Below are 10,480 nucleotides of genomic sequence, written 5' to 3' on the forward strand. Positions count from 1 at the left end.
GTCTTCTTCTTCTTCCTTGCGCTCAGGAGCTCTCACCCCCTTCAGCGCATAGCACATCCTCTTTCTCATCCCTTCCAGCACACTCCCCACTCCCAAAGATGCCGAGGGAAGGAAGTAGCCGCCGGGACAAGTCGAGCTCCGGCAGTGTGCTGCCAGAGTCACGCATCGTGAACGAGGAGGGGGCGGAGAAAGTCCGCAAGCTGATGGTGCCTGCCGGCCAGCGGGAGGCGTCGATGGTGACGCCGGTGAGCTTTCTGCCCTTCACGCGTCGGCCGGAGTGGATTGTCATCTTCGTCTCCTTCGTCGCCACCGGGCTGGTGCCGCCCTTCTCCACCTTCTTCCTTCAAGTGCTGGACACCTTTGGCATCCAGCTCGTCCACCTGAGTCCAAACTCGGTGGTAATCCTGGCCATCTTCGCGCACTTTTGCAAGATGCTTGTGGGAGTGCCACCGTCGGTGGCCCTGTTCCAACACTTCTTCATCCTGCGAGCGGCCGGGAAGAAGAAGGGATCATCCGACGTGGACGTCGCCGGCTGCTGCAATTTCCGCCTACGGGACGGGCTCAGCGAACTCTACATTCCGCAAGTGCTGCGCAGCAAATGGGAGGACTGGCGTCAGGATTGGGTCTACATCGATGTCAGTCCCCATGACCACCTCACGCTGCCCAAGACGCCAGCGGAACCCCACAGGCCGATCTGGGAGGTGGCCCCCGCGGAGGATGAGCGCATGCACCCAGTGCTGAACCGCATCGACGACCTGCGCCAGGCAGGGCTGACTTCGCTGATGGTGGTGGCCGACTACCTGCGCCGTGGTCTGGCCCCCTTGCGGGAGCGGGCCCGCGCCGCCTGGATGTACACAGGCTCGGTCGACATCACAAGGACCCACATCGGCGAGGACGGGAACCTGGATGAGGGGGCACTGGCGACATTGCTGAAGGTGGTGACTGGCATCGAGGACCTCGCCTGGGCGGTCCTGCCCTGAGAGGAGCTGGCGCTCTCTGTGGACCCGGGTCGGGCGGCACTGCAAGCGACCTTGCCGGAGTTCGACACCCAGGGCCTAGTGGAGCGTCCAGGGCGCCGAAACCCCGGGACTATACAAATCCCTGGGGTGGATGAAGAGGTCGGGAGAAGGAAGCAAGCCAGCGGCGGGGACGCCGCGGGCAGCAGGCAGCAGACCGGCGGCAGGGGCGCAGCAGGCAGCAGGCCGGCCGCAGGGACGCCGCAGGGAGCAGCCATCAGGCTATCGGCATGGACGCCGCAGGCAGCAGGCCGGCGGCCCAAGGGGACAAGGGGAAGCATCCCCGGGCATACGTGCCTCAACCATGTTCCTCGTCGTCGCCGTCGTCTGGAGTTCGTTTCGTGTGTTCCGTCTTCGAGAGTTGTTCTTCTCCGGGGAGCCCGCCCTCTTTTATACCCCGTCGGGGCGGGTAGTGTGCCCAGAAAAGATGACACGAGTTCCAAGGCACCATAAATGGAAAGCAACCATCATGGGCTGCAGCTTGAGGTGACGGCGAGGGTTGAAAACATGCCCCAGTCCGGTCCTGTCGTCATCATTCCGCTTTTCAGCGGGTGCAGTGGGGAGGGCCCGCCAGACAGCCACCGAGTAGCCCCCGCGTGCCCGCCCGGTCAGAGCGAGCCTGACACAGCAGCGCGGCGGGTGTTACGCCTCGAGCCCTACGACGTTATCCTGAGGCGCGCCGGATAACCCACGATGGGACCCACGCATTAAATGTCCCCACGCCTCCCTGCCAAACTGTGGCAGGGACTGACAGCAGACGTGGGGGGAGTGGTTGGAAGTGACAGACCACGCGCCCTCTTAAATGCAGCATCGGGCCTCTTACCAATTGACACCTCATCGTCGAGCCCCCGTAGGGACCACCGGCGAAGGACTTCTCAGGCCCTCGGGGAACTTTGAGTGCTCGGGGACTACTGTTCACAGCCCAGAGCACTCTCTCCCGGATATGCCCTTTCTTGGTCCTCGGGGAACTCAGGTGCTCGGGGACCACTGTTCATAGCCCCGAGCACCCTCTCCCGGAACTTGGCTTCTCTTATCATCGGGGAACTCGGGTGCTCGGGGATCACTGTTCATGGCCCCGAGCACCCTCTCTCGGAACTTAGCCTTCTCGGGTCATCGGGGAACTCGGGTACTCGAGGACCACTGTTCATGGCCCCGAGCACCCTCTCCCGAAACTTGGTCTTCTCGGACCTCGGAGAGATAATCCCCGAGGGAGGGCGCCACGTGGCACTCTGCTGTCCTGGCCTCGGGACTCGGAGACCCCTGATTCCCATGTCACCGACACTGACCTCCACCACGGGGCAGCCTACCTACTATGCACTCAGACCCAATCTAACCCAGCCCAACCCAGCCTAACACTATGTAGTTAGGCCCACATCATTGTTCAATGGATCCCATTTGTGGGCCCCACCCATGAATAATACCATTTCATAATTTCATGATTTAACTTCTTCGTTCTGACTTCGATTCTGATATTTCTTTCATCTAAATTAATCTAAATTCGAGATCTATCTTTCTACCATAGTGTGATATCCATTAGGACTCATTTGGTATATTATTTGGTGCTATTTGATTCTTCTCTAGTATAGTTGTCGTTAATCGTAATCATGTTTGCAAAACTAGAGGATTTCGCATAGAACCTGGAGTATCCTGACTTCTACCAAGGGCTAGAAGAAGACTTCGGAGAAGGCAAATCCTATCTCCTTGATCATTTTGAACTCATGTTTTTAACTAATCAACTTAAAACTTGACTTATCATCACATGTGCTATGTGTTATGTTATTTCAATTGATTGGAGTAGTTAAATCCTATCAAATAATTGACATGCATTAAATGTCTTATCCAAAATACAGATCTCCCTAGGATTACCTGTCGGTATCTATATTAACATCGGACGATGCCTTGATATTTAGTATGCTTAGGATGAAATACATCTCTTTGGAGATGTCGCTATAGAATACATCTCTTCGAATATGTTGCTTCACTAATTAATCAATTCAACTCATATGCGATGAACCTTTGGTAATTGTGAAATTCTTGATGTGGTGTGGGATATAACGGGTGATGTGTAAAATAGGTGAAAACGGTTTTGGCAGTGGCAGGTAGAGTAGTCCTCTAGTGAGGATGCTCTTAGAGGCTTAAGATACTGCGTGGTACTCAATACCAATGTTGAAGATGCATGTCTCAAATGTATAATTACGGAATCATTACGTCGTCATGCTAAGCCATCTTAGTGCAAATATGTGTCCTATAGACAGTACTTAACTTTTTTTTCTCCCAACCGAGCTAAGCATACTACTAGGAGGGTCGGGTGAGCAATGAGGGTCCTCTATGGATTTCTACCTTTCTGGATAATCTGTGTAGGTAGACATCGTTGTTTGAATTTTGTTTCTCCACACTCTTCATTCCTTTCTGTCGGCAGGTATAACAAATTTCCAGGTAGATCTACACTCTTCTAAAAAGTGTTTACATTCTACAAAACTCTTCTAAGATGTCGTATGTTCCAAAAGGCCCAAAATATGAATTGCGCAGCTGCTTCTGCAACAAACCATCACTACCTTTGGCATATCCATGTGCTCGCTCGTTTCCCTCAACTCTATTTGCCATAGTCTCGACTCCTCTATTCAACAGCAACATCGTCATTCATTGACTAATGGGTGGACTATGGCTTGTTTTCCTTAACTATTCTCATGGTCGAGTGCTTCACCTCGAAGAATTGGGTAACCCGCGGGGTTATAGGGATTCGACAAGGGTTAAAATAGGACAAAGCCAATCAGTTCAAGAGGTGACATTGAAAATTTTCGAAGGGTCGGGGTGGAACGGTCTAGTTTGCCATTCCAGTTCGTACTTTTAAGCGTGACAGAAAACACAATCAAATTGCATAGTTCAGGACCCAAGTCTACCAAGCAACCAGGATGAATCTCATTACTTGTCGATGACCAAATAAGCTAGATTGCAACTACAACACAATGTGATTGCTGCAGCAGATACATAAAATGCGGCTGTTTGTTGGATATGGAACTTGGGTATGTTTTATGACTCTTGCAGGACTTATAACTGTGTCATTTGAATTTTCCCTGCCAAACCAGTTGTATAGTGTAGCTAAATCCGGTGATAATGTACATATGCAGTTATGATTATAAGTAATTACTATTTTTTCATTCACACAATTTAGGCCACTGTCAATGCTCCTGTTGGTTTATGTCTTAGACATTAAGTATACGTCCATATAGAATAAAATTTCATGTGGCAAACAACTAAATGAGAAAATATAATGAGCACTGAGGATAGACAATATTCTTAGGATATGTTATCGCATTTATTTATTACTCATGGAGATCTCTTTAATATAAGCTATAGATATTATGCAATTGGTGCATGCCACGGCGGCGGTCGGCGCGGGCGAGGCGTTCAGGCTTCAGCTTCGACGGGCGGCACAAGGACGTGGTGCTCGGCGCTTACCTGCCGTTCGTCATGGCCCGCGTTGAGGCCGCGTCACTGGAGCAGAGGCAGGCCGAGCTCTACAGCTACGGGTGGGGCAAGTGGCGGCCCGTGAGACTCCGGAACGCCTTCTACGTTCGCGATGCTAGCCATGGACGACGCCTGCGGCAGGCCGTGGTGGACGACCTGGACAAGTTCTTGGGCCAGAAGGAGTACTACGAACGCACGGGGCGTGGAAGAGAGGCTACTTCATCCACTGGCCGCCCGGCACCGGCAAGTCCAGACTTCGACGTGTACGACCTCGGCCTCGGCGCCGTCCGGTCGAACACCGAGCTTAGGAAGCTGCTGATTCGGATGAAGAACAGGTCCATACTGTTGGTCGAGGATGTCGACTGCGCGGTGGCGGCGGCGCCGTGGAGGGAAGCTGACGGTGGCTCCGACGAGAGCAGCCCGGCTTACAAGAATCACAAGGTTGGTCACTACTCACAAGGATAGCTGTTGCAGTCAACGAAACAAGGTGTAGTCCACACTTCCACAGTCAACACGATACCCCAATGGCTTTTTTAGTTTTTTTCAGTAGAAAGGATGCGATTTTAATTACAAAGCAGGAAGCACATAATTTTGCTTGAAAATAAAATTTCCTAAGATAAAGCCAAGCTTGTCCTGTAATATGCGGTCATGGCACTCTCGTTCGTAGCTTTCTGAAAGAAAGTAGTACCACAGATTGCACTAGGCATGAGTGTCGTTAATATTTTACACCTCTTCGCTTTTAGATTTTAATAATCTACAACTTCATAGTCTATGTCCACTATAAGATAGAACAGCATCGAGCTCTGCAACTTCATAGTTAATAATCTGCGGGCTTTGCCAAGAAACAATTAATTGTTAGAATTTTAACTTTAAAATCTTTTAAAGTTAGTTATTTTTAGCTTTAGAAATTTATAGAGTTGGAGTTATAGGTATATTGAGGATAGTTGAATGATCCATTTTATTTCTATTTTAATTTAAAATAGTGACTCAAACCATTTTATTAATTATTATAACTTATAAAATTAAAATCTGACATAAAACTGAAAACGAGTTCTGTCAAACGGATTCTAAGTCACTGCTTTTCCCCGCAAACTGTGCATCATCATGCCAATAATGCCATTGTACCACACGACGCAGGCCACTCTGTCCGAGCTGCTCAGCATGGTGGGCGGGCTCTGGTCGAGCAGTGGCCACTAGCCCATCTTCACCACCAACCATAGGGACCAGCTTGACCCGACGCTGCTGCGGCAGGGCCGGATGGGCATGCACGTCCACATCATCACATGGGCTACTGCGGCTTCGGCTCCTTCAACGAGCTCGCGGCCATCTATCACAGTGTTGGACGAGGCAATGGCCGCAATGCCATCGGGTGTCTCGCGTGGAAAGGGGCACGGAACAGGGCGGCGTGGTTGTGGCGGAGTGCACGGCCGAGGATGGGGGCGGCGATAGACCTATGTACGTGACAAGTCGAAGAAAACAAGTAAACCATGGATGCATTTAGATCTGGTGAGACATTAGGACGTTGATAACTGTTTACTTGTTTGTTTGAGATTTTAAAAAACAGCTTATAAATTGTGAATTCTAAAAAATTAGATTATAAAAAGATAAATGTCCAAAAGCTGATAGTTGTTTGTCAGTTTAGATTTTGAGAGGATTGGATTGCTGCTTTTTGATGTCAAAAATCTGTAATGTCTTCAGTCTATTCTCTGCTTTTATTTCCTCGATGCATATTTATTGTGCATTTTATAAATTTTCAACTGATTAAACAATATAACAATAATTGTGTTTCCCATTTTATGTTGCAACGATTAATACTACACATAACATTCTACACCTAGCTACAGGTAGCCATAGAGATGCAGAGTGGGGCAGAGGTCCTGTTGACCAGGTCAAAATTGACCTTGGCCAAGGCCACACATTGCTAATGGCAGCAACACTGTGTGCCTTCGTCAGCGGCGAACGACGGCGAGGTTCAGCAGAGGGTTAGCAGCAGAAGCTTCATCGCGAGATGGCGAACCCTGCTAGGTAGGTCCTGACTGGTGAACTTGGCTCGAAGTTGGCCGGCATTAAGCGAGGTGGAACAGCGGAGCCCAATGCCCGCGTAGAGGCACAACGACGTCGGTCCAGAGCCAAATCAACACGTGCAGATGGTGCATTGAGGTTATGCCATGCTTGTGGATTGGAGAGAAGAGCTGCAATAGTGGTCCGTCGACAGAGAGGGGCGAACAGAGCTCACCAAAACCAAGGAAGGCAATGGTGCGCTACTTGAAACGATGGGGAAACACGCACACATGCCCCAAGATGCCCTGTGCTCCTCAAGCTTCGGCCTGGGCAGATTTGCTCCTGGTCTGTCAGAATCCGGCTTGGACACGGCAGGTCTAGAGGTGGTGTGTGGCTGTAGAGGAGGAGATGCTATGTGGTGTGCTGCGCAATGGTGCTTGGTTGTGCTGTGTAGGGTTGCTTGGTGGGGAAAATGGAGAGGGAGGAGAAGCCGGAGCTTGGGGGAGGGGGCATGGGTGGACCCTTACGCTGGGAGGAGGGAAGCTATGTTCTTACTGCTGCTCCTGTTGAGCTCAATCGAGAGAGAGACAGACAGGAGATGAGGGAACGAGTCCAGATGGAGAGTTACGCAGATGGGGTTCGGAACTTGGGTGAGATCAATGGGCAATTGTAGGGGCGGATAATTTTAGGCTAATTTTGATGGGTAATTCAGTGAAAAAGTTGGGGGAGATCAGCTTGTTGTATTGCAACAATCTAGGATGTGGATTGTTATAGATCCCGTTTGGCACAAATTTTGCTCGTGTATTATGAAGGATTCTATATAAGTTGTGCTAAATAGCAGGATTCTGTAGCAGATTATCAATAAGTAGATTTTGAAATGAATTGCACAATCCGAAGAAGTAGAATATGTTTTTCACATGATTCTTCAAGAAGCAGATTATGCAGAAGCAAAAGCTGTACCAAATATAACAATAATTTATAGAAAAAACTGATTGTTTGTTTCAGTTTAGAATTATAAAAACTAGAATTTATAATCTCAAGTTGAAATAAATAGGACGTAAATTACTCTCCCGACAAATATCACCAGCACGTTTTAACAAGTCCTCACGCCTTAGAAAATAACATATCGCACGAACTACTCTTGTGAATTTAGCAGCAGAGCTTTGACTTTGAACTTGGAAGATGTTACTACGGCTCAGCGATGAAAGGAAATGTTGAGGGGCTCGTAACCTCGTGAAAAGAGGACCTCTGTTTACAAACAGTGGACATGTTTTTTTATCAACACATATGGAAAACAATGTTTTTAACAAATTCGATCAAGGTGCCTCTCAATAATGTAAGATGCTTCTCGATAATATTTTTTTAAGGAAAACCGAAGGTAGTATAAAAAATAAAAAAAGGAATAAACAGGCTTGTCTGATCGCTCCAATCCAGCCTAGCTCGGCCTGATAAAGCACCCGGCCAGCCCACCCAGTCTGGCACGGAGTTATTCAGGACAGCCCGTCTCGGCAAGCTTAGCACGTTCGCTCTACAACATTTTTTCATTTCTTTTTCGAAGAACATTCAACGTTTTTTTTTTGACGAAACATGGCAGGAGCGCTGACCTTCATTAAGATAAAGAAAGAAAGTTTTACAAGAGATCAGCTACAGGCGTAGCTGGTGAAGAGTTGTTTGCTTATCAGATTACACGGGTACTGAACAAAAAACGACCTGTAATACACAGACTAGCTGTAGCTCTGCGTAGCGTCAGCAGCGCTCCCGGCTTCTCCGGCGTGCCTGATTTCTCGTTCCAGATATTTCACCACACATATAGGATTATTCCGGCGTAGTTTGCCCTTATCTTCTTTTCCGGTTTGTGCCAATGATTCCCCTTCTGCGGTTCCCTGTTACAAGAGCGGAGCAGGCATTCTGAACCAACTGCCTACCAGGTTCAGGACCTCCTTTGCAAAAGTGCAGTGTATAAGCAGTTGTATTGGTGTTTCAGGATCCTGCTCGCATAAGCAGCAGACCGGTTCATGATCGCATCCGCTCTTCATCAGATTGTCTGCCGTCAGAATTTTTTGGTGCATTGCTAGCAAAGCAAACTGGGCTACCTTCGGTTCAGCATGAGCCTTCCACAGGATCCTGGTATTAAACGGTTGGATGGAGCCCATACTACTGAATTTTGTAAGCCGACTTAGCCGTGTATAAACCACTTGCTGTCCATGTCCAGCGCAACGAGTCTTTTCGGTCTCTGCGCAGAGTGGCGCCCTGAATTTTGCGTCCATAGCTCAGCGAACTCTGATACTTGCTCAGCAGTATTGAGCGATCCTGCGGGCTGCTTTGATCCAGTTGCTACTAGTATTTTGCAACTCTTTGCCTACTGTTCTGTTTTTGAACCTGGCCAGCGTGTAAAGCGTAAGGGCGATGTCGCGTGGTGCCTTTCCTTGCAGCCAATCGTCCTTCCAAAACAAAGCCTTGTTGCTATCACCCAAATTAATCTCTTTTGAGGCTGCAAATAAAGCCCTGTCCGATTCATCGCAAGGGATAGCCATCCCTGCCCATGGCCGTTCTTCGTCCATCCAATGGAACCACAACCAGCCTACTCTCAGGGTTCTCCCGAATTTTCCCGCAGGCGGCGAACATAGCGGCCAGCTCAAGAACCTGCAAGATTCTATCCTGTCGACGCCGCAGCTACACCGGCGGCGGTTTTGGCGGCGTGCCACCATATCTGTCCGGCCCCTACCACCAACCATTTTCGCCCATACAAAACACCGGCAGCATATCGAGGCAGTAGGTACTACACATCACAACACCCCTTCGAGTTTGGTCCATCAATTTACGATCTTTGCGATCTCCTTCCTACCTGACTGCCATGTGTTTACGCTAGTAATCCGTAAGCACACGTGCTCGTACCATCTGCGGTCCAGCGTATGTCGGGAGCAAAATCATTCTCAGCCAAGCAAGCTTACATCACCATCGACGTGGGAGTATCCAACTACGCGACAACCTTTTTTTTCCGAATCCAAACGGAAAATGTTTATATTAAAATGGAAGTACAGTACATCTCCAAACCTCAAAGATACCTAATGGACTCTGGAAAACAAGAAAAACTAGAGAAACAAATCTAGATCTTACGATCATCTTCTTCAGCTCGGATGATCTCGGTCGCCTAAAACGAGCCGAGATCATGAAGTGAGCCCTTCACGCTGAGACGTCAACCAATTCTAAGTATTGAAAATACCACAACATCAAAACACTCTAGAACAATTGCCGAAGCACATCTAGACCATTGGACGTGAATCAGTTGTTGCATCGTCGGTTTAAACACAAGGAAACTAAGTCCTCCGCGACCAACTGCAAATAAGCCTGCGGCCCAGAACAGTAACCCACTAAAGGAATAACATCAATACCAAATCCCTTCCCAGAAAAGGCCAGCGCCTCCAGCTACAACATCGGAGCTCTAGCAAAATCAACATCTACCACGCAACAACCTTTTTTTAAGGAAATACCAACGCCGAAAGGGAAGAGGGTCCAAGTGACTTTAAATTGCTATAACCGTTGGATCGTAGATGGATATATCATATTTATGCTACAACGCAATATTATCCACCGTCTCGCATTTTACTGTTTCTATCTGACTTCACCGTGATGAAGTAAGAGGATTTAGATCCCACTGAAAGGCCTCGCTTGCGGCCTGCCCCCATCCCAATAAGCTGCGTCGGCTGGAAGGTTGTGGAAAGCAAAAGCAGCACAGATTTTTGCTCGCCATATGTTATGCTCGCCTCGCCCAGTCCCATCATCCATGTGTCCCTTGTCATCACGGAAATGCAATTTTGCATCCCTTGCACACGCACAATATATCTCAATCATTCATATTTTCTACATACTACTCATCTATCTGTTAATTCTCTTGTCTATTTTATGACTTTTTTCATTTAGCATCCAAACGCGGGTGTCACTTTCCTCCATGAAGACGTTGTTGAAGGTGCCCCACCCCTCTTCCTCTCGCCATG

At 48.7% G+C, this 10,480-nt stretch overlaps 1 pseudogene; it reads left to right on the plus strand.

Moving 5' to 3' along the window:
- The first annotated feature begins 4,378 nt into the window (after nucleotides 1-4,378).
- LOC133905270 (protein HYPER-SENSITIVITY-RELATED 4-like) lies at nucleotides 4,379-5,947 on the plus strand (annotated as a pseudogene).
- The last annotated feature ends 4,533 nt before the right edge of the window (nucleotides 5,948-10,480 follow it).

This window comes from Phragmites australis, chromosome 2, assembly GCF_958298935.1.
Source record: "Phragmites australis chromosome 2, lpPhrAust1.1, whole genome shotgun sequence".
In the NCBI taxonomy this organism is placed as follows: Eukaryota; Viridiplantae; Streptophyta; class Magnoliopsida; order Poales; family Poaceae; genus Phragmites; species Phragmites australis.